Source organism: Hipposideros armiger, unplaced genomic scaffold (genome assembly GCF_001890085.2).
Source record: "Hipposideros armiger isolate ML-2016 unplaced genomic scaffold, ASM189008v1 scaffold_113, whole genome shotgun sequence".
NCBI classification, from domain to species: domain Eukaryota; kingdom Metazoa; phylum Chordata; class Mammalia; order Chiroptera; family Hipposideridae; genus Hipposideros; species Hipposideros armiger.
In genome coordinates this window covers 580847-604738 of record NW_017731463.1, presented here as the reverse complement: position 1 = coordinate 604738, position 23892 = coordinate 580847, and the positions used below count along the sequence as shown (strand labels likewise).

The 23892-nt window shown below is 41.7% G+C and overlaps 1 protein-coding gene across 3 annotated transcripts in view; it reads right to left on the bottom strand.

The window, feature by feature from the left end:
- The window catches only part of CHRM3 (cholinergic receptor muscarinic 3), a 307699-nt gene that overhangs the window by 117065 nt on the left and 166742 nt on the right, over positions 1-23892 (bottom strand). The window contains exon 1 of one of the 3 annotated variants that reach the window (XM_019647549.1): positions 4836-4855. The exons of the other annotated variants lie outside the window; for them this stretch is intronic. The gene's annotated coding sequence lies outside the window, so the exon portion shown is untranslated. Of the gene's footprint in view, positions 1-4835; positions 4856-23892 lie in introns of those variants that run through there. 3 annotated transcript variants of the gene reach the window in all.

Here is a 23892-nt window from a genome sequence, read left to right as displayed (position 1 = left end):
TTTTTTTTTTTACCAATTTAATGGTTTCATGATGGATTTGGCATCCCCTGCGTGGTAATATTACAGCTGAGGGGAAGAGGACCATAGGAAAGTGCTCCATGCTGGTTGTGTCAAGGTCATGTGATTTGGAACTACATAAGCATGCTGTACATGTTGACTGATGACCAACCTTGTCAATCTCTAGGCACAGGTAAACCAACTTCACAGTTTAAAAATGTGTCGTTTGCTGCATAACAGGGAGCACTCCCCTCCAGGTTCACAGGGAAGGGTGAGTCGCACCCAGATGAGTCGGCTGTTCCTGCCTCACCACTTCATGGCCCTGATGTCTCCTGTCACCTGTCATCATGGCCCCAGGTTTCTGGGGGAGCTCAGCTGGAGCAGAGGCTTAACAACGTACAGAAGCCAATTTTTTTCTCTCTCTCCTTTTTTCTCTCCCGGCTGCTTCCTCTTCTCTTCCTTCCCCCAACCCTTCACTATCTCTACCTATAATACCTAAAGTTACGAACTTAAGACAGTCAATATGTAATTATCGATAGGTTTGCAGTAAAAAGGGTTTATCTACATCAATGGATACGGGTCAGTGAATGGCCCTGAGAGAAATGGTGTAAATGTTTGTCAGGCTTCACCTGAGGCCTATGAGTTATAGCTCATAATTAACCAAGCCATGTCCTTTTCGCACATCAGGCATCATATAAACTGTGCTGGGCCAGCAGCTCTGTCAGCTAATCTTTGTATGAACCTCACTGAATCGAATCAATTAAAAGGTCATGATACCATCCTCTCATTTGCGGGGATTAAATGAGATGCGAAATGTAAAATGCGCAGAGCAATGTGTCCTGAAACATAGCAGCTTCAACATGTAGTAATTATTACTCTCATCATTGTGGCTTATTTTAGGGCTAGAACGGAAATAATCTAAGCGTTAAGGGAATGAGCCGAGCATGATTTCAGAATAGAGGAGGCAAAAGAGGTGGAAATGAGTTAATGATCTTCAGGGAAAATGAGAAGAGATTAAATAGTAGAAATATTAATACAAGGACATGATAAAAGATAACATTTTGGAGAGAAGAAAGAAGCTTGCAAAAATCACAGTCAGGCAGACAGAAATTAAGGGGCCTATGAGCACAAAGCGACACAGAGAGAGAAAGATCAATGTGAGAGGTTGGGGGAAGAAGATTTTGAAAAATAATAGCTCTAGCTTCAGCGGCCTCCTCAGCCCCAATTAGGATGAAGGGACTGCATTTAGCTCAAGCTGAGTCATAGGTTTTGGGGACAAACTTGCACATGCCCCGTGGTCCATGTGTCCGCAGGAAAGGTGCTATGGAGGTCAGGGTCGACATCATCTTGCTGCTCTTAGAAACCCAACTGCAGAGCAAACACCCTTAAAAACAAAAGGCAGTGCTGATCCACATGAAGGCAAGACTTGCAGCAGTTAAGAAGCAGGAGGTGGGCCCCCTACCTATGCTAAAGGGGACTAATGCGGCTCGAAGGCCACTAACTTGGGGCATGTCCCAGGAGACAGTGTCAAACAGAAAATGCACAGGATTGAACACAGCAAGAGTGGCTTCCATGCTGGGGTCCCTGACGACTAAAGAAACACAATGCATGCCAGGTGAGCATGCGATAGGATGAATCCAGGGGAAAAAAGTCCATTTGCTCTCATGGTATGACATCTCATTTTTCACTCCTGAGTTTTATTCAGCTTATACTTCATAATATGGTACCTCTTTCCCGTGCCCTCAACCTTAGAAATATCTGAAAAGACAGCTGATTTTGTAAAAGCACCTTCCATGAATTTTCTCAGTGAAATCATAAAGCTGTCATCACCGAGGAGAGAAAAATGTTCCCTGAGAGGGGGTATGCTGCCTCCCTCCCATGAATGCTTCTGGAAGCTATAAATCCTCTGGCCACCGAAGTTGAAAGGCATATTGATTTGGTTGGTAAGTCTAGCAAGTTGTAGAAGAGCAAAATACTGGTCCGCTGCTCTGTCCAGGGCTGCGTCTGCAGAGCTAAGTTCAGACAAACGCTGCTGTGACTTAAGGCAGTTATGGGACCTCCAGTGGGCTGTTCTGAGAGGCAGGGCAGGTGCCCTGCTGTTCTGCTCAGTGGATGAGTGCTGCTCTGCTCGGCCAATGGTGCATACTCTTAGCCTGTCTGTGTCTCTGAACTTGTTAGTTATCATTGCCGACCCTGTGCCTTTCAGATTTGATTGTAGTGGCTAAAACGATAAAATCCATCATAAGAAAATTTGATCTTCAAGAATTTAATCTGTGATTAAATTTGACACTGGAGTGATCACAACGTCGATGATGAGTGAGGATGATGCGTTGAGACCAGGCACCCCTGGGGATTCCAAGCTCTTTGTATCGGCTGCAGCTGATGATGGAGAGCATCTCCCGGGACGCTTGCCTGACACGGAGATAGAACACGCTCTCTGGGTAACGTGTGTCTTTTAGAAGGATGTGAAAAACCGATGTGTGGTTTTGAAGGGAGTGACAGAGATGCTTGCCTGTGTTTTTAAAGTCCGTTTCTTTCCATTTTCCCACCACGACCATGCTGGTAAATGACCAGCAAACATGCACCTACACTCAGCTGCAGGATGTGCTCTCAGGACAGTGTTCTTGAGTTTGTTGCCGCATGTCAGGCTTGTGTTGTAATAATGGACCATCAAAGTAGACTGCACAGGGGGAAGGTGCCCTGCCCAAAACTGGCAGGAAGGTGAGACATGTGGGTATCTCCTCACCTCCTGCTCATTAGGGAAACGCAGCCTTCCCCTCTGTTATCCTAGGAAGGCAGTGTCCCAAAGTGTCTTCACACTGTGACATTGGGAACTTAACATGCCACCCTTCTCAGGGGTACTTGTGTTTTAAAATCCATGGGAAGACTATGGCAAGATCTAGCGTGAGATTGCATATGGTGAACTGGAGGCCTCACTTAGAGAAGATGTTTCCCTGTGGGGCCACTTCCCTGTACTTCTCAATCAAATCAAATCAAATCAAATCAAATCAAATCAAATCAAATCAAATCAAATCAAATCAAATCAAACTGAGGTTTGATGATGACTACATGAGCCATTTACATGTACAGTGAGTCCTGTAATCCTCAGCCTTGTTTCCTCACAAGTGCTATGGGTTGCTTCCTGTCCCTGCTCAACCATGAGGGCTCAGCTGAGCTGTTAGGTGGGACCTTGGCATGTAACTGACAGGAATGGTCCTGTTTTCAATGGCTCCACCACTTGGTCTTTTCAGCTCCTGTAGTATTTCTTGCTTAATGAACTGTGTTAAAGTTTTACATATTCTCAGCCCTCAGTAAGAAATAATTTGCAAAATGATGCTAGTGTGTGGTTCAGAATAATATTTTTTCTTTAGCTTATGTCTAATGGTTATTAGCATATGTTAATATGCTAATAATATACAAAATGTGAGGGCTTCGGCTTACCCTGGAATCCACCAATGGTCTCAGAGATTCAGATTGAATAATTTTAAAACTGTTTAACTTTATCCAAACCTAAACCTCTACAAAAATCTCACAGAAATGATCCAGAGTTTCTCACTTTTGGAAATGTCAAGGATTCATTATAAAGAAGCAGAGCAAATTTAGTCTATTTTTGTAGAAGAGAGGGCTGCGATGCAGCAGAGAAATTGCCCTGCTCTTGGTTACCAGGTAGATCTGAGGACAGAGGGCAGATTTGTTCTTGTCCCACGATGAGCTCAGGGCATATTTGGCAACACAAACATGAACGTACTAGTGTCATAATCATGGAAAAATATTACAAAAGCTTTGTCTGATGCTGAGAGGAAATGCACAGTAGTAGAGAATACATTCTTTATACAATCCAGTTTCTACTTTTAAAAATTCTGTTTGTGTAAGGAATGACAACCATTAACAGTCACCTAGTAATGCAATTTATAAAAGCTCATTACACTCTTTTGCTTTAACTCTGATGGCTTCTTGGCAGGAAAAGTGCACATTATTGACAAAGTATTGACTGTCTATGAACCTGGAACCTATCCAGATTCATATAGGCATATTTCTATAATTTTCAAAGGCACTCTTTGGAAACACTAAATGCTGCCAAATGCAGCAACCTGCTTTGTCTCAGTTTCTCGAAGTCCTTGATGGAAGTGAAATGGACCACCAGGTCCTGGAAAGAAATGAGATGGTCTCCGCTTCTCCACAGAATCCTGGATGGAAGTGAGACAGTCTCAGATTCTCCGTGAGTCCTGGACAGAAGTGAGATGGTCTGGGTCTATCTAGCCCTTGCTCTACTTACTTCGGGGGCCCTGAAACATCATAGCTGACACAGGGACTTTGATGTAAGATAGATGTGTATTCTGCGACAAACTACCCAGGTTTTCTAAGCCTCAGTTTCCTCCCATCCAAATGGAAACAACAGTAAAAGGTACTTTGGAAGACTGCCATGAATATTCAGTGGTAATAGATGTATTGTGCACCATGCCTGGTTCATACATAGTAAGAGCCCCAAAAATGTTAGTTGTTGTCAATGTTATTATTAGGCTAACAAGCTATTTGAACATCTCTGGCTCCTCATTTCCTCATCAGGATTATATTAGTGCTTCTGAAACTTTTTCTGTAAAGTACCCTAACAGTATCTGATCTTATTGTGTCCCCTGGAGGCCAAATGGGAGAGTAACCAAGAGGGGGAGATCTCAACTACAAAAAGCCATTACATCTCTTACTTTTTTAGTTTACTTTTTTTTTTCACATTCTCATCAAATGTTGAATTCTGTTTCATAATAAATTTTGTTTAAAAATTTTTTTAAAAATCAGAGTTTGACTTATCTTCAACCACATTTGACACTTCAGAAGATGACCTTTGATTAGTTCTCCACAGTGGTAGGTGCATTCCATCAGACAGACCCCTGCTGTTGTGTGGGGCCAGCACCGCTGCCACCACCACCACCGCCACCGCCACCACCACCATGCAGCTTGCGAAGAGTGCAGAATCAGGCGTCACTGCAGACCTAGAGGATCAGAGCTGCATTTTATCAAGATCCCTGGGTGATTAGTATGCATGTTAAAGCTGAGAAGCACTGAACTAGATGGGCTCCCAGGAACTTTAGGAGCTAGCATATTATGATTCAGTTTGATGAAATCAGCAAACATTCAGTGCACATCTAATGAGAGCCTGACATTGTGCTAATTAGTGTGAGGAACACAGAGATAACGTTGATATATCCCCTTCTCTTGAGGGTTTGCTAACTGGGAACATGAGAGCAGCAATGATTGACCCCACAGGAACCTGTCATCTGCTCCATTAGAAATTTACTCAGCTATTCTTTAGAGATTGTCCACATTTAAAGAGATGTGAAAGTAAAGGGGATTAGTGATCTTAACCCTGAGATCCTGGCAAATGACTCTAATACTCTTTCCTTCTATTCCGTTTCTCCCTCCCTCCCTATCTCCAGCCCTATTAAAAATCCTTCAGTGTTTTAATACATTATTCTTACATTCCTATTTATATTACTGTTGAAAAATAAACTACCTGGTGTGAGGAAGAAGTAAAGACCTATTTGAACAAGGCTGGCAGTAAGCAGTTTTCTGAAGGCAACTTGTAGGCGCATAATAAGGTGTCCATGTTACAGACACCTGTCTGCAGTTCAAGCTTCTGACATGCTCTCATTGACTCTGCTGCTAATAATTCATGGGTTTGTTGGAAGTCGTGAGGGAATAAATGTGTCTCCATATGTCATACAGCCCTTATTTCCTCCCCAGACAGGGTTATGTCAAGCGGCTGAAGTTTGATGCTGTGCAGAGTGACATTTTCGCCTGAAGACAACAGGATCTGTACTGTTATGTAAGAACGTTAAGGCAGAAAAAGCAAAAAGTCAACGAAAGCCCAACCTGACAGTTTCTCCTGATGTCTACAAGCAGAACAGTGTCACTAAAAGTGACAATGGTGGCAAAGGGTCATTTGCAGGCCTAGGCACAGGAAGAGGAAGGTAACAATAGAACCAGTAGGTTATCTGAGAGGGTGGGCTGAAGGTTCTAAGAGGAGGCTGCCTACTCAGGGAGGGGACAGGGAGGTCTGTCCTACCCATTGGAAAGGAAGGTGGCTCACTGTGGGCCGACTCCTAGATGGCATTTATGATGTCTTGGTCCCTTTCCTGCCGAACTTCATAAACATATTATCAGTACCAGCCACCCTTCTGTCCCACATGCTCACTTTTAAGCCCGTTCCATCTGGCTTAGCCCCCTTCTCCACTTAAATTGCTCGAAGTCTACCACTGATCTCTTAAGTCCAGTGGCCTTCTGAAAGGTCTTCTACAAGCCTCTACTTCAATATTTGAAACAGTTCTGTCTTTTAACATCATCTCTCCCTTTGGTACCTTGCTCTTCTGCTTCTGTTCAACATAGCGGCTCTTCTCTTTCGTGTTTCCTTTCATGGCTGGACCCCTTACTTACCGTGTCTGTTCAACGCAGTCACTTCCTGAGGGCCAGTCTCTGCCTTCTTTCAGCTACACTCTCACTTTGAGCTATTCATCCACTCCAACACCTTCAAACAAATACTTCATAAAAATACCTCCGGAACACACATATCAGAATCTGAGGGTTTTATTCCCCAGGATCAAAGAAATCTCCCACTGTCTGCCTGGCATTTGCATAGAATTGACCATCTCTCCATTGACCTGCCTCTAACTCTGACCACCACCCATCATGCCAGGTTGGGCCATCCATGGCTTTTATGCCGAGAACAGTCTCTCTCCCTGCTGAAGCGTGCCCACTGAGATTCACGAAGTAGTCCTTGCTCTTTGGTATTTCACAGAGCTATTTCTCTCTGTGATGATGTAGCATTTCCGAGATGATGTAGCATTGAGAAGTTTGATGTTGTACAGGGTGAGATTTCTGCCTTGCATCACTCACTCGTTTAACAAATAGTTATGAAGTGCCTACTGTGTGCCATGCACTGCACTATGTGCTAGGAATAGAAGAGTCCACAAAACAGTGTTTGCCATCAGGAAGCTTACATTCTGGAATGGGAGGGCGATCTGGCCAGTTAAACAGATATGTACTTCAGGTGGTAATACACACCATGAAGAAGAGTAAATAAAAGTAAGGAGGAAGGAAATGATGAGTTTCTAGAGGAGGGCTAGTTATGTAGGGTTGTCAAAGGGGGCCTCTCTCATAGGCTGATATTGGGCAGAGATCTAAAGGAGGAGAGAGCAAGTCATGAGGACAATTGCAGGAAGGGCATTCCAGGTGCCCAGAAAAGCACATGGCTGCTGTCTGTGGGACATGGAGATGAAGCCAGTGTGGGCCAGGTGGTCGGGGAAGGGCTGGTAGTAGGAGATGTGACTGGAGAAGCAGCAGAGAACAGGTCACCGAGGGCCTCGGGTCCCAGCAGAGACTCTGGTCTTTGCCCCGGAGGAGAGGAGAAGCCATTATAGACTGCTGAATGAGAGTATCACGATCTGGCTTACATTTTGTAAGAATCACTTTGGCTGCCATGTTGAGAAACTGCAGGAAGGACTTGCATTTTCAAAGACAGAAGCAGAGAGTGCAGTGAGGAGAAACAAAATACTCCAGATGAGACTCGATGGTTAATGGGACTGGGAAGTAGGTGTGAGGCTGGTAGACTCGGTCAGGTATTGTGCTTTTTAAAAAGATAAAGCTCACAGGAGCAGGAGAGAAGGAAAGAAACGGGCCCGAGCCCAAAGTTTGAGCTCTGAGCAATTGAGAAAAGGAGGTGTCAGAAGACAGAAGTTGTTTTGGAGGTGTGGGAATGTGGGCTTTGGTTTTGGACTTTTTAAGTTTGAGGTGCATATTAGGCATAAAGGTGAGCATAAAGCAGGTGATTTGTTATCAATGCCATATCACCTCACTTTTAAATGACCACTGCACTGAACACACAGCTTTTAAAATGCTGTCGAGCAAAAAGAAGCAGAAAGGAATGAGGCACATCACACAAACTGCTACTGCATTGTGGGCACGCCACATGCTGAAAACAGCCATATAAAGTGGCTTCCATTATATAACTCAATTATTCCTGCAAATAGGCCTAACCATTTTCATATTTTAAACCAACAGTTTAGAGCAATTCAGACCTTTTGTCTTACTCTGACTGCAAAATCTATCAATGTAGTGTCGGGTGAAATATTCATAGAGTCGATGAACTCATTCATTTTGTTTACAAACAACAGTAGACGAAATATATTATAGAGTATGATTTGGTGAATGTCAAGAAGGGACAATGGGAACACGGTTTTCAGTGACCGAGAGAAAGCCTCTGAGAGGTGGATCAGCCAAGCGCTCTGACCACAGGCATCTGCCAGTACTCGGGTCTAAGCGTGCACCTCACTGCACCAAAATGTACATGGAGCCCACACAACTGAACTATTTCTGTAACCACAGAACCGGTCCAAACTGGCCTTGTCCTGTTTCTAACCAGATACCAACTTATTTTTCAGAGATAACAGAACAAGGCCACAAATCATGCAGTCGGACACATGCACAGAAAAGATTTCACTACAGAATGACCTGTCAATGTCACCGGGTCGAAATCCACTGCAGACCACATACGAAATCCCCAAATTCAGACATGCAATGCATGAAAAGCTGTGATCCCCTAGTGCCTGTGCACTAAGCCCTCATTATGGTGAAATAATATAATTCTATAGGCTATGCACACCTTCTCCTGCCTCTTCCTTTAAATATAGCCCAAAAGCCCTCAGTTGGGGAGACAGATTTGAGCCTTGTCTCCTGTCTCTTTGCTGGCTGACTTCTCAATGAAGCCTTTTTCCCCCCACCCCCCTCAAAAGCCAGTGTCATAGCATTGGCCTCTATGTATGTGGGACAGCTAGTTAGTCCTTGTTCCGTAATATTTCCATTCACTATTGATGAACTAATTGGAAAGTTACACTGAAACTCTGCTTATCTGAAAGGGCCTCTGGTGATGTATATTCATTTTGAGACCACTACCTCTTAAAAAATATTGGGATTTTTCTCTCCCTTGTGACATACAGGTAAAATCACTGTTTCCCACTTCTGTTTTTCTGTGACGACCTTCCTTCCCATTTCTCTGTATTCTGCCTATTTTCTTTCTTCAACTCTAATGGAAAAGATAATGAAAAAATGAGGAAAACATCAAAACACCATCACTTGGATGCGCTCCTAGAAAGAGGAGGTCCCATCAGGTGCATATTTAATACTTATTTGTTCAAAGCAGTCATTAACACATCTTAAAATAAACTATAACAGCAATACGATTTTCAACATTTTGCATTTCTTCGACAAAATTAACAATATACTTAGCCAGAAGAGTCCAAGAAATATCTTTAGTGTTCCCATGCCAGAATGTAAATGTCAGTGAAAACAGTCAATGTAAAAATATCAACATAAACTCCCCTTCCACCTTTGCGTGTCGAGACGACAGTTGATACTCTCTTCAAACTAAGGTGAATGGGTCAAGATCTAATGTGCTGCTAGATAAGCAAATAAAACTTCCAGTTATTTCAAAATGTGATCCTCTTAATTCTGAAGGAAAAAATAGTCCTCTGTTCATGAAATGCAAAGATGACCAACTTTCAGTAAGAATCAGGAATCTTTTCTGAGGCTGTAGTAAATCCATTCAAAAAGTGCATCATTATCACAGATTAATAAAGCATTTTGTGGGATGGTGGAAACACATGAAAAAATTAAGAGAAAGGCTACCATCTTTATTCTCCTGCTTGACTCCAGTCAGCATGTACTTAGTAGATTAACAAGAACTGAAAGACATCAACTTTGACAGCATAGAGAAGACTTACTTCACACAAGATGATTCAGGAAGCATCTCCTGAGACACTGAGGTACTAACTGTGTAAGGGGTTGAAGTGACCAGTGGTTGCACAAGTCACTCAACACGATTAAACTCTACTGGTGAACAAAAGTTAGTCACATCAGTCAAAGGCATATATTCTCTTAGGTGATCTTAAGAAAAATTGCTTTTAAGGATCATTAATAAAAATTTCCATTATTCTCCACCTACTTTTTATGCTAGCTCATTTTCAAAAGGCTACTCAACAACCAGTCAAAGGATTTTAGATAAGTTAATACCATAGAAGCTAATACTTTCTTAACTTTTGGTTAAAAGAATTAAAGTTGCTACAGCAAATATACTAACATATTTTCCCCATAAAAAGGGCAAAATAATTATTAAAGACAACTGTACCCTCTTGAGAATAACCAGTACAATATTGTAAAGACTTTGAACATCAACAGGTATTTCACAGATGTGAGTTAATTAATGGATTGATAATCTGTCCTCATGTATGAATAATATAAGCAATTTTGGAATTTATCCAATATTAGATATTTATAAAGATGTGATAGCAAATTAAATACTGTTATCTGGCCAACATAATGACTATGCTTCTGTTTAAAAGACCTACTAAGTTAATTGATATGATCAGAAACATCTTGAAAATATAGAATGAAGGAGAAAAATAATGAAATGGAGGTCAATTAGTTGCTTAATATTAGAAGTAGTTTAAATCTTATAAAACTTGAAAATTAATAAATAGAAATAGTACTGCTCGTTCAGAGGGTAGTAATTTAAAGCACAGAATTAGAGCCGAAAGAAACCTCTGAATAGCCTAACTCCCACATTTTATTGGTCAAGTGACCACCTGGCACCAATTAAAGCAAAACACAGACGTTACAGAGCAAACACAGGGCAGATTCTTTGTCACCGTGGCCCTTGCTCTAATGTCTGAAATCTGGCCTGTTATTAATACATCCTTTTCAGTCATAAAATGGTCACACAATAAATCTAATAGCAAGGGAAGAAGACAACAAGGAACAAACTAATAAAGGGAAGAGGCAACACTCAAGTTAATGCTAAGGCGTTTGCTATACTTGTGAGCTTTCCCCTTAACCGTGTACAAGCCGTCGTTACAGCAGATAGACTACCATTTATTTATTTCATTCTGTGTTCTGTATTGCTCCAGTCAGAAATGTGAGAGCAAATACCTGGCATGTCTCTTATTTTACTGTAATCTCTATATTTTCTATTCAGAAATAGTTGCTGTACATTAAATCAAATTTTCTGACCTAAACCATTGACAGCCGGTAACCTGAGGGGGAAGTTCACATTTCATTTCCTGCAAGTTACACATTTGCTCATTTCTTACACAGAAAGTTGTGGGGTGGGGGTGGGGGGAAGAAAGAAAACCTGAGGAGATATGCCGATTTCCCACCTCATGGGGCTCGCTGCCTAATCCTAGCAGATGAAATGAAGACATCGAAAGCTCAAAAGATAAGAGCACCTATATGCTTTCACTCCATGACTCCTAATCGGATGGGATTCATTCTTCTGCCTGAGCAGTTAGGTAACACTTCCGATGTTTTGAGGACTTGTTTGACTTCCAATTTATGGTCTTATTGCATACCATCAGTTTTCAAAAAGCCCCTAATGTGGGTATGGTCCTTGTCATGTTTTCCTGGCATTGTGCTAACTTGGAGGAGACTCCTACAACGGATTTCTCCTCCAAGGGGTGGTCTGGCCAGTGCTCTCCTGATGTTTCCATCCCCATGAAAAGCAAGAAGGTCACAGCGAGTTTATTTATCACTCTTCCAGGGGCAGATGAAAATTTTAATCTCTTGAAATAAAATAGAAAACTATATTAAAACAAACAATTATAAAGTAATCCCTAGAGAATTAAGAAATCGGTGTTACAATACCTTTTAGAATGACTACTCATTTTAAAAGGCCGGAAAAACAAGACAGCAGTGTTTTGCTGAAGCTCAATAATTCATATTCTAATACTGGGGCAATATCCAAGTATGTGACAAGTAATTAGAAATCATTAAAACACATTTGTTGTGTATCATGAAAAATAAGTGTGAGGCAAGTCAAATTCTCTCTCTAGCCAGAAAGGGCAGTCAGCAAGTTCAGGGTTTGTCTTTCTATTGACACTTGCATTATGTAAGGTAATTATTTTCTATTTAATGGCATCTGTAATGAGGCCATTTACCAACACAGACTAGGGCTTTCCGTGGAATGCAAATCATAGTTGTGTCATTCAAGCATGTCCTAATTTACTGAAGACCCTAGCAACACTGTAATTTGATGAACAAACCTTAAGCCCAAGGTCTAGGCTTAGGTTGTAAACTTGATTCTGTGGTTCGCTATATGAGCACCCTTGGAAAGAACCAGTTATCTGAGCCTTGAACTTTACCATCTTTAAAATCCACTCAATTCCTAACATCCTATAGCTTCGGATGAATGCATTTTGTTTTTAACAAATTGCTACAAACAAAAGAAGAACAATAAATTTAAATAAGTCATCTTACTTATAGTTTGTTGAACATGAGGGAAATTTTATAAAATAATATCCATTTGCAAACATTAAAACGCGTGTTAATATTGAAATTCCTCAGGGCTTGTGTTGACCAGGACCTGCATAAAAGCCTCAAGTGATTTTGTCTCTATTCTAAGGCTCTGCCCAGAGCCTGGCAGATAGACTTTTTTCAGCTGATGTCTGGATATTAATTCTAAATTCATTAATTCTCAGAAACTTTTTAATGAACAGACCTAAAGCTCTCAGTGACAGGGATGTCTGTCTTGTTTATCATTGTTCCCCTGGAATCTGGCACATAGTAGGTACCCAATAATACATAACAAACAAATAAACAGCAGAGCTTTTTCTCTTCCATGATCCTGGCAGTAAAAATCAGAGAGAGAGAGAGAGAAAAAAAAAGGCACAGGATGTAGTTTTGCTTTTGGTTTTCTTTCTATTAGCCTTAATGCCCCACTGGCCCAGGAGCTCAGAGAGAGAGAGGCTGGAAGACAGCCCGAGCTGAGGACAGTGGCGACAGTGAGACGGCGCAGAAGGGGAAGCGAGGAAGCCTCTTCTGTACCCTGACCTGCCCGAATGCCCCTCCTTCTCACAGGACTCTTCCGCTTCATTTTTAAAACCAGTCCTCAGAGCAGGGTTTACGAGACTAACCACACACATTTAGAGACGCACTATTGTAAGCCTTCTTGTACCTGCCCACCCACCCAGTGTGACTCTGGTGACCCCATCTTCATCATTTTCTGATCTTTACAACTGAATCCATAGGCTCTTCATCCACGAGGACTTGACTCCTCCTCTGCATATCCTCTAAGCGCCTGTGTGGAAGAAATAATCTCTCTCTCTTTTTTTTCCTTTTCTCCCTCCCACTCTCAGAACTGGCAGAGATCACACTGGGCCTTAGGTTTGGTTTGTGAGCTTCCAAGGTGAAGCAAGTCTTAGGATGGCTGGGAAAATGTATTATTACCTCAGATATCAAAACATCAACTTGATTAGAAAAACTGAAATGCCAGCAGTAGCATTTCTATAGATGCTAAAGAGGCAGAGACACTCGACATATTCACTCTTCTCGATTCTCCTGGCTCAGCAGATCCTTAATGATATTACTGAAATTGCTAAATGTGCCCCTTTTACAGAAATTCTATTGATTTTATCAAGTTGTAGGAATACACTAATGTTTTCTTCAGGAGCAACTCTTGCAGATATTTTCTGATTTTGTGTGTGTGTGTGTGTGTGTGGAATTTTACTAGTAAAACTCAATATAAAACAAAACAGTTTACCTTTACATTAGTTTTGAATAATGAAATTAGTTTTCATTGTACATTTTCTTTTTAACAGTTCTTTCCCAAAGTTACACCTTTTGTACAAATACGCAGTTGACAAGGCTTTACACTTTAACTGCCTCTGATGTCAATCAAGCTGTATGTTGAGGCATGGTCCAGTCTCAGCTCCACTGGGTTTGTGCTCCAGGAGAGTAACATGACTTAGGAACTAGAGGTCAAGAGGTCAGATAACTCATCTTTTGGTTTCCCACTAACAGCTCTATGTTTGCCTCTGTTTAGGTTTGCGTAATTGCTAGGCTTGAGAAAGGATATTTATGTTAGGTGATCCTTAATTAACTAGTGGGTTAACAACACTGGAACGAACTGCATATTTATTCAGTGTGGTTGGTTGGGAAGGTGGCATTCCGGGTGACAACAGTCAAAATATTGGGTTGTCGGAAACGTCATGACGTATTTTTCTATGTTTTTCATTGCAAAAATGCGCCATAACTTTTCTGACAACCCAATATATGCCCCATTGCTTATCGCTTACATTCTGTGCACAGACTGGTTGATCTTCTCAAACTGATTTGTCTTCCTCTCGAGCGTATGATGAGATAAGGTGAGATAACAGTCTCCAGCCTCCTTTGTTTAGGAGGGTCTGAGTGCAACCAGGGGACAAGGGCAGAGTAACATGAACCCTGCAGGCCTGCTCAGAGCAACTTCCACCACCAATGTTCTTCTCTCTTTCAAATGGCTGCAGTGGAGACACCGGTAGGATGAGTGTGGAAACCAGGCCTGAACGTGATGGAACCAGAGGATGCAATATCCTCTAATCCCTGCTCAAGGCAGAAGTGCCTAAGTGGGGAACCCAGAGTGGGCTCCTGCACAAGCGAAATAGAAGCCAGTACTGTTCATCAATTATGCCAGCTAGAATCGCCGTAATTGACACATAATCAATATCCTTTCAAAGAATTAAAAGAGCATAAAATATACTTAGTCAGTAATCAAATGAAATTTCATCTTTCTTTGGTGATTTAGCATGTATTGCGGAGTGTTTCATGTGGGCTCATTCAAATGAAAAATGTAAAAAAGTCCACTTGCTAGAGCCTAGTGGTTGTCTGATTTCCCAATATTACAATATATGTCCTACTTGAGATTCAGGGGAATTAAATAACAATTATTTAATCTAAGGATTACGGTAAAAATAACAGCTATTCACATTAACAATGTACTTTAAATTTATATAATATAACTTATACTTACATATGTTATACACTTCTGTGTTTGAATTATAGCTTATTTTTATGTAAAATCTTTTTGCTTATATTGGCACATTTAATCCCTCAAATGTTCTTTGTGATACATGGTATTAACTTTATATGTTAGAGGCCTGTGAGTAAAGTGTGCTGTCACCTAACATCAGACAACTTGTAAATGACAGAGCTGCAATGTAAACTCAGTTTATTCTCATTAAAAGAGTGGCTTTGGAGAGCTGCTCCCACGTCCTCGCTGCGCGGGCCAGCATCACACCACAGTCTGCATCTGTCTGTGTCCCTCCACTGAACTCCCAAGGTCACAACCATCTCTGAATTGCTGAGTCTAACAGCCCTTCTTCTATCTTTATTTGACTTCTCTCAGGACTCTTGCTCACTGATCATTCCTGCCGCTGGGAAATCTTGTTTTGGCTTCTAAGACGTGTTTCTTTCCTGGTTTTCGTTTCTCCTTGCAGGATTGTCTCAAGCTTCTACACGGCTTCGACATCATGCCTGCCCTGCGATTTCTCACTCCTTGTGCGAATGGCTTTACTCCATTGCGGGGATGCCCTGCTTTAACCAGCCACCTCAAGGCCGGACTCCGTTCCTTCAAATCAGAGGTCCTGAGTTCCAATCATGGCTCTTCAGCTGCCTGGAAAACACCATGATCCGATGACTGGCACTTCAGACTTCAGAGATCTAACACGGAACTCGCCGTCTTTCCTTCCCCACCAGTCCTCCTGCGTTCTCTATCTGACACCGTGTATTCACCTGTTCACAAGAGCCAGTACCCTAGATTTGACTCTTGTCCTCACGTCCCTCCTGGTTTATGGCAATCACTTACTAACTAGTCTTCCTGCCTTCTCTCTGGTCCTCTGCCACCATCTCTACCTTCAAGCCAGACTGGTCTGTCCGAAAGACAAATCTTATCGTTGAATGTGCTTACCTAAAGTCCTTCAAAGGCTCCCTCTAACTTCAAACTCCCTGTTTAGCTACATGACTTCCCACGACCTGGCATACTGCTCTCCCACCTCCTCCCCTGCGCTCTCTCCTCTCCGCACTGACCCAGCCTTCCCTTGTGCTAAACGATGCCCGAAGGTGGTCAGCACACAGCGCTGTCTCCTTTGCCTAATGACAGGGATGTCGTGAGGAGTAAATGAAGTGCAGAATGTAAAGTGCTTAGGATGGTGCTTGGCACACAGTACTTACAAGTGTCGGTAATAATTATGATTCACTTTTGCCTCACCATAACCTAGCAGGGTGGTCAGAAAGTGTTCATGTAATGGATTATACACAACTGAGGAGGGAGGGCTCTTAGGGTGGGCTTTAAAAATGAAATCAGATCAGACTGCATCTTGACTAAAGCGCTGCCCAGTCCCCCTGTAATTCAATGGCTATCAGGAGAGCTATAGGCTAAAGCTGTTGTAGAGCAAACAGAAGAAGTGAGTTAGATGTGCAGCTGATGAACCCCTTAACGTACAGCACACCCAAACAAGTAACCTGAGGTAATATGTTTGAAATATCATGAAAGCACTTGGACTTACTTTCTAAGATTACTTAAACCCTTACACACACACACACACACACACACACACACACACACACACACACACAATAGGAAAGGCTTCTAAGTGCCAAACAGGGATGATCTACAAACTAAACCTTCCCATGAAGATTAAAACAAAAACCATAGCCGACTAGTAATGACTGCTTCTACAATCAGTTTAGTCCCCATTTTTTCATGAAGGCACTAACCTTCATCCATATGAGCTAATTCATGCACGTGGGATAAAGAGAAGTCATCATCCAAGGCAAAAATGAGCTGAGAAATCCACAAAATATCAGCAGAGATAATAAGAAATCAGATGGACATCACAAGGAAAAGTAGGAAGGAAGGAAGGAAGGAAGGAAGGAAGGAAGGAAGGAAGGAAGGAAGGAAGGAAAGAAGGAAGGGAGGGAGGGAGGGAGGGAGGAAGGAAGGAAGGAAGGAAACCAACCTCATAGGAAAGAAGAGAAAGGAACTGGGCAAACACCAAGCGGCAGATTCCAGAGCACAGCGGAGTCAGTGAGACTGTGACAAAAGAAAACAAGCTATCTAGGTGGTCCCCATGCGGGCAGACAGAAAGCCAGGGGCTTAAATGATTTATTGCTCTATTTTTAAATACTCAAGCGTTCATCTCAGCTAAATTCCAAAATCAATTTAAAATAACGCAGCCATAATTCAGAATTGGACTTCATAAAGTTATGTAACTGAGTTTTACACGGTTTCCCATCCCATGATCTCACCTGATCTATACAAATGAAATACTCCTAAACTAAGTCACAGGGGCTCATCTATAATCCTGGGCCAAGAGGATGCTGGCCTTGAACTTGATGGCGTTCCAGGGGAGCCACCACACCCCAGAGGCTGGAAGGCTTCCTTTGCGTCCCTGGTTATAGTTACACGAAGACCCTCAAATCGCACGGGAGGGGCTGTGAGCCTGGCTGAGAGGTTGCAGAGCTGGCACACGGGCAGGGGGCATCTTTCCAAGTCAGCAAACTGACAGATGGCAAATTGGAAAGAGAAAAGGGGACTGAGGAGACAACAGGAATGCTAGACAACTGTGGGATGCAATGCCGTTTGGCTTTAACTAACAATTTGGTATGCAAATCTAGCAAGCAATGAAAGGAAAAAGACTAAACTACAACCACTGAAAAATAGAAGTGAAAAAGACATTAGAAATTACTTCGCCAAATATTTATCCAGGAAGGAGAAAGATTTAGAGAGGTTCAAATGTGCTGTGGAAGGCCTTGCTGCTAATAAGTTAATTCACATTATAATATAAACAAATAAAAACAAATCTATAAATCAAGACTGATTAGTAAGTATCAAGGAAAGGAACATTGTCCAATTATCCTTCTGACAAGTGGCAAGAGGATACTGTTAAACTGCCCTTTTGGAAGGAACAGGAACAGAATTGGAGCCTCAAGTGGAGACGTCACCTTTCTGAACCAGTAACCGAGTCTCCTTTAAGGCTAGGGCTTTATATGGCCATTGAAAATGTTTATAATTGGTGAAGGAAAAGTTGGACAAAAAAGGCCAAAATGAGTAGGACCTGGCACCCCCTGTAATTGTGGCTCTAAGGAGAGGAATCACAGGACTGCGTGTGGGTCACGGCCAAGTCACTTCTGAACCAAACCCAAATCCCTGAGCTGCTATCAGGAAAACACTGTATGCAAACCAACGGGTTCACAGTCACCCTCCCACAGCAGGGCCGTGCGGTCCTTGTCACTGCTCTGCCAGGATCCTGCCGTGATGCTGGAGAAAGGCCAGAGGGAGGCAGTGGAAATGATCACGGTGGGGAGGGGGCCGTTACAGCCATATAAATCCTCGTCTGCCAGGATGAATGTGGAAGAGGGAGCTGACGGAAGTCTATAAAATCAAAAGGGCACAAGCAGGGTAAACACAGAACATTTATAGCCAGACGCTGTTAAAACCCAGAATTGGGGAGAAGGTGGTGGAGGTGCCTTCTTGGAGATGATGGGAGTGAATTTAGAATTACATAAAAAATGCCATTTAATCAGCATAGAGTAAATGTTTGTCACTCATTACTTCAAGAATCGTTAAAAGCTGAAAATGTGTAGAACTCCAAGATGTGTATAATATCAAGTCTGATAGTTCAATTTTATGTTTTGAGATGACGTCCTTATAATATTGAGAGGTAGACAATATTCTCATACGTTTGAGTTGAAGGATATGGTCTTGCTTGAGGTACCCCTTGATTTCTGCTCTTAAGCAGAATAGTGGAGTGGATGGTCACAGCTCAGACCCAACTCTGTGGTTCTTATATTTCCCTTAAGAAGAGAAACTGGCAAAAGGCATATTATATGGGTGTCCAGAAATACAGCCCTGCAACAAACGGAAGGATTCAAGATGGTTGCCGATATCTTCCATAAAACCTAGAACACAGTTAGCTTCCTACAAAGGCTTGTTAGTTTTTTTTCTGGCCTTCATTTGTATCTGAACAGCCTTAACCTGTCTGCTCAAAGAACAGAAGAGGCTGTGCTTTTTCACTTCCGTGCACCACCTATCCCCTAACTCCCTTAAAAACTGTGTCCAAATTTGGGGATTAATATTTACTGACTTAAATGTGACATGTCTAATGTTTTATCTATCTGAAGTCTTCAAGGCACTTCAGTTGATTCTAACTATCTGACCCCAAATAGCACAGTTTTCAGAGCAAAGTTTTATGGAATAATGTTAGCTTTCTTTTTTACAGCTATTGATCTCATGAAACACCCATCTCATTGCATTCTTAAGTGCGTGCTCTCTCTCTTTCTCTCTTTCTCTCCTTTTCTCTCCCTCTCTCCTTCTCTCTCTCCCTTTCTTTCCCTCCCTCCCTCTCTCTCTCTCCCCCCCTCCCTCTATGTGTGTGTGTGTGTGTGTGTGTGTGTGTGTGTGTGTCCAGTCACAGTGCCTTGAGAAACTTTCACATGTCTTTCTGAAATCAAGATGCACAGTGTTTGACTCCACTCATCTCTTTGATCAAGTAGATGATGTTGGTTTGGCTTTGCTTTCTCTGGGTGAGCCCTTGTTCATCCCTAGGGATGCCTTTTATTTTTCCATTGTTCACAACCATCTGTTTTGTAGACTTTTCTAGAATACAAACAGTACCATGTATTACATAGACAGTCAAAAAATTTTAGTTGAGAGAATTACTGCTCAAGTTCATGGATGAAGGACACATTACTTTCCATTGCACTGTACGGTCAGTCCCCTAGGACAGTCCTCATTTAGCAGATCTTTTCCCAGGGGCTGAGTTTTCCTTCCCTCTCCTTCCATTTCTTCTTCTTCATCCCTCCCTTCATATTATTGTATGAAGGGCTTGCCCTTTGCCAATGGGGAAGGGACACATGGAGAATGGCATCTAGTTCTGAATAGCAATGTTGAGAGAGATGAGAATATATTGAACAATCCTTTACATTATTTTCCCATTTAATAACTGGTACTATGTTGAAAAATTTTTTTAAGATACACACACACACACACACACACACAAAAGGTACACTTATATAATGCTCACTGTGTTTTAAATATAGCTGTAAGGACTATACAATCATGAGTTCTATAATCTTTCTAACAACTTTATAAGATAGGAACTATTATTATCCCCACTTTACAGATGAGAAAACCGAGGCACAAAGTTGGGAACAGCTGGAGCCTGGATTCAAATCCAGGCAGTCTGGCTCCAAGGTCTGTGGTTGTAGCCACTGATATGATGCTATGGAAGTGACAGGAGAAATGTCCACAGATGCCAAGTCACCATTAGGTACCCCTTTCAACAGAGAAGACAGTACAGAGAAAATGAACAGAGAAACAACTATACATCACACACAAAAGAAAGCAGGGTTGTACAAAACCGATCAGGTTTCTCTTATTATAACATGCATGAAACATGATAGAACTTCAGGTCTACAAACACCGAGGCAAGTTCAAAGCGCTTTGAGAGCTGAGATGTTGCATCAGGGTACCAGAGCCAAGTCAATCCTTCCTACAAATCTCTTCTTATAAACTTACCTGTACTGAACAGAAACCCTTTCTTCCCTGCTGTTGTCACTAGCAGCAGCCGGAACACTCAGGCTCTTGTCCTCACCTCCTCCCTACAATGGGTCTAATTCTCCATTTTCCACTGATTATATAATGACTTGCATAATGCCACACATGTATCCATCACATGATCCTGTGCTACACTGTTTTACAATATCTTGTGCTTCCTTTCACCAGGAGCCCAAAGAGGAATCTTGATCAAATATACTAAGGTATTGCCATAGTTACACAGCCAGCCAGGAAAACAGCAAGTTTTGTGCTGGGATTTTGGAAGTTCTAAAAGTACAAGTAAAGACCAAATTGTATTTTCTGATTAAGGAGACCCAGGACACGTCTCTATTCATTTTACAAAAGATAATATGTGTTTTTAAACCTTTTCACAGCAGAATTCTTTTGAATAATGTTTGAAAACAAAACAAAAAAAACTCTCCCATCTGGGTAGAATCATGAACTTTTCACAGACAGTCCTGCACATCTTAAAAAGCTGTCTCTGGGGAACCGGTTAACTCAGTTGGTTAGAGTGCAGTGCTCATAATATCAAGGTTGCTGGTTCGATCCCCGCATGCGCCCTCCACAACTAGATTGAAAAAACTACTTGACTTGGAGCTGATGGGTCCTGGAACAAAACCACACTGTTCTCCAATAAAACAAACAAACAAACAAAAACAACAAAACAACAACAAAAAAACTGATTGTATTAAGTATAAAAAGAATATCTGGAGGTTCTCAAATAAGTACTTTTCAGAAAGTAACACTTAATCATGCAATGTGCAGTTTAAATATTCTTGAAAAACAAAGTAGGACAACTTTCCAATTCAAACTACTTAAAAATAGCAAATATAAAGTATTACTGGATTAGTAATACAGATATCAAAGATAAAGTTATTGCTTGATAGTTTAGTAACTCCCAAAACTAATCGGAATTCTTTTTTTTATACTTACCTAAAAATATTAAGCTTTTTTTGGGTCATGATCCCAAATTAGATCAGATGAGGAAGACTGTCAGATAAGGAGGGGACATCACATCGCATTTATTGCCAAGTTTCAATTCAGGAGCGCTCCAAAAAGACAGAATTCATATAAAGAATACATGGGAGATTTGTGGCTTTTGGGTTTCTTTCAGGTTCTTTTTCTCCATGGAGCTTGATTATGTCCCCAATGAAGGGTGCCAGAACTATTGCACAGTGAGGTTTAAGGGAGCTAATCCCCCTCCCCGAATCCCTCCCTCTCTCCATCCCAGAGTAACCATCAGGAAATAAATGCCTGCGTGGTACATGGTGTCCTATTCCTCTGTAAAGGGAAAACCTTCCTGATCCTTTTTATTAGTAGGAGTATCTGACAAGGTGGGGAACAGACAATTCTTGATTCCAAATTGAGAGACTTCCCCCATGTCTTTCCATGACCCAGTGCAAACCCAGATTTTGGAAGAAGTTGTCAGAAGGAAAGGACTGGTGAAGGGCCCAGGATGGTCACCACTAACGTGAAGCATGATGCTGTTATCCTTCAGACTCATGATTTTATTAAACAGAATGTCCGTCATTGCTGATGAACAAAACACTTTATTTTATCAAAGCTATGTTATCCGAGGACTTCAGACTCAAAAGAAATCTCGTTTTGCATTGGTCCCTAAATTAAAATTTCTTTTTCTACATCTTGATTGTACAAATCTTTCTTTTCCCCATATCGAAATAATATTTGGCTTTTATGATTCAGCAACATGGGAGCTGCTATGTTTTGGGAGCACTTTACCCCTTTCTTTAAATAAACACATTGCCTAGGTATTCCACCTTTGACTATTTAAATACATACTCAGCACTTCAAAAGCATCTAATTTATATCTAGCCTGACTCGGCTTCATCTGTACCAAGAACAATGTCACCAGTGGATTCAAATGAAGACTGAAACTCAAGGACACAGAAGCATCTATCAAGTTGAGTCCCCTGCACCCAGGCCAATCAGCAGAGCTGGGTCTTGTGGGCACACCAGCCATGTGGGGCGCAGTGCTTGGCCATGTGGATTCAGTCCTCACAGTAATTCTGCGAGTTTTCTCCTGTTTTATAGATAGGACACAAAGTCCAGAGAATCTGAGTAATTATCAGGTTCCCATAGCTGGTTAATAATACTTCTAGAATCTTCCTAGCCTCAAGTTTCATTGTTGTTTTTTCTAGTATATCTAGGTCCAATCACCTTCCAATCTGACAATAATGAAGTAATACTGATGCAGTCTTTGCTCATCAAAGACTCACCCTCCCTCCTTCTTTCATTCAACAATATTCTTGTGTGTGGAGGTAACAGGTAGAGAGATTCCTTTCATTAAGGGAGGCTACGCTCATTTGCGCAAGTCTAGGGTTGAATCATGATGAATTAAACTAGTCATCTTCCTCTCATTTCGCTTGATGAGTGATGGATATCTGAGTGACAACGGGTAAGGGGCCAATGAAAAGTAAGGAAAAGACTGCCGGTGAAGACTTCTCTTTCAGAATTAAAAGACAGAGAAGATCTTTGGCTCCTGTACTTTAATTACTGCCCTGAATGTGGACATGCTTCGTGGTGGTGCAGTAGCCATCCTGCAACCGTGAGGTAATAAGGCTGGGTAGGGATGGAAGCCAATGTGCTAAAAATAGTAACAGTGAAGATGGAAATGCTAACATTGAACAGGTTTTTTTTGGTTTTTTTTTCTGAGCCATCCTGCCACCTGTTGGAAGTTCAGCGGCAGCTCAGCTCAGGCCAGGAAATGAACCGGTGACCCTGTTGCTCAGAACTTGCATTCTTGAGTGAGCTCTTAATCAACTGAGCCACCTGGACGGCCCCCTGAACATATAATTTAAGGTAGACATTGCCTTTCTCCAGGCTTTTCCATATTTGAGACAAGTAGGCATTGAATTATCTAGGCCATTAATAAGGTATTCTGTTACTTGCAGTTGAATACAATCACTACAAATAGAGCTTTAAGTCAGCGTCGTAGAATAGCATGCGCTATTTGACGTACAATGCAAATAACTTTTGTGTTGGCTACTGAGATGGTGCTGAAAACACCAGAGCCTATTAGGCAGGAAAGCAGACCCCAGTGTGCACTCCTCTCTCACAGAGCATTAATGAATAACCCTTTCCAAATGGGGATGCTTAAAAACTTTCGCCTGATGAGTGAGTCTATGTGGTAGACTTTCCTGAACATTTTAAATTTCAGTGTAAAAATCTCCATGATATCACTAAGATACTAAAACTATTTCCTTAACTGGAAGCCTTCAGGTGTATAGATTTAACGAGTGTTTACCATATGCTAAGGTCTGTGCTGCGGGTGAGGATTCAGAAATGAGAAGACAATATCATCCCTGCCTGAAGAAACAGTCTCATAGTGGATATGAAAAATGGAAACCAGCATACATTAAAATAAAGGATTGAAAACAACTTCTGCCTGTAGGGGATGGGAAAGATGTGAGAGAAAAGAGAGAAGGAAACAGAGGGCCGGCGAAGTGGCACATTGGTTAAGA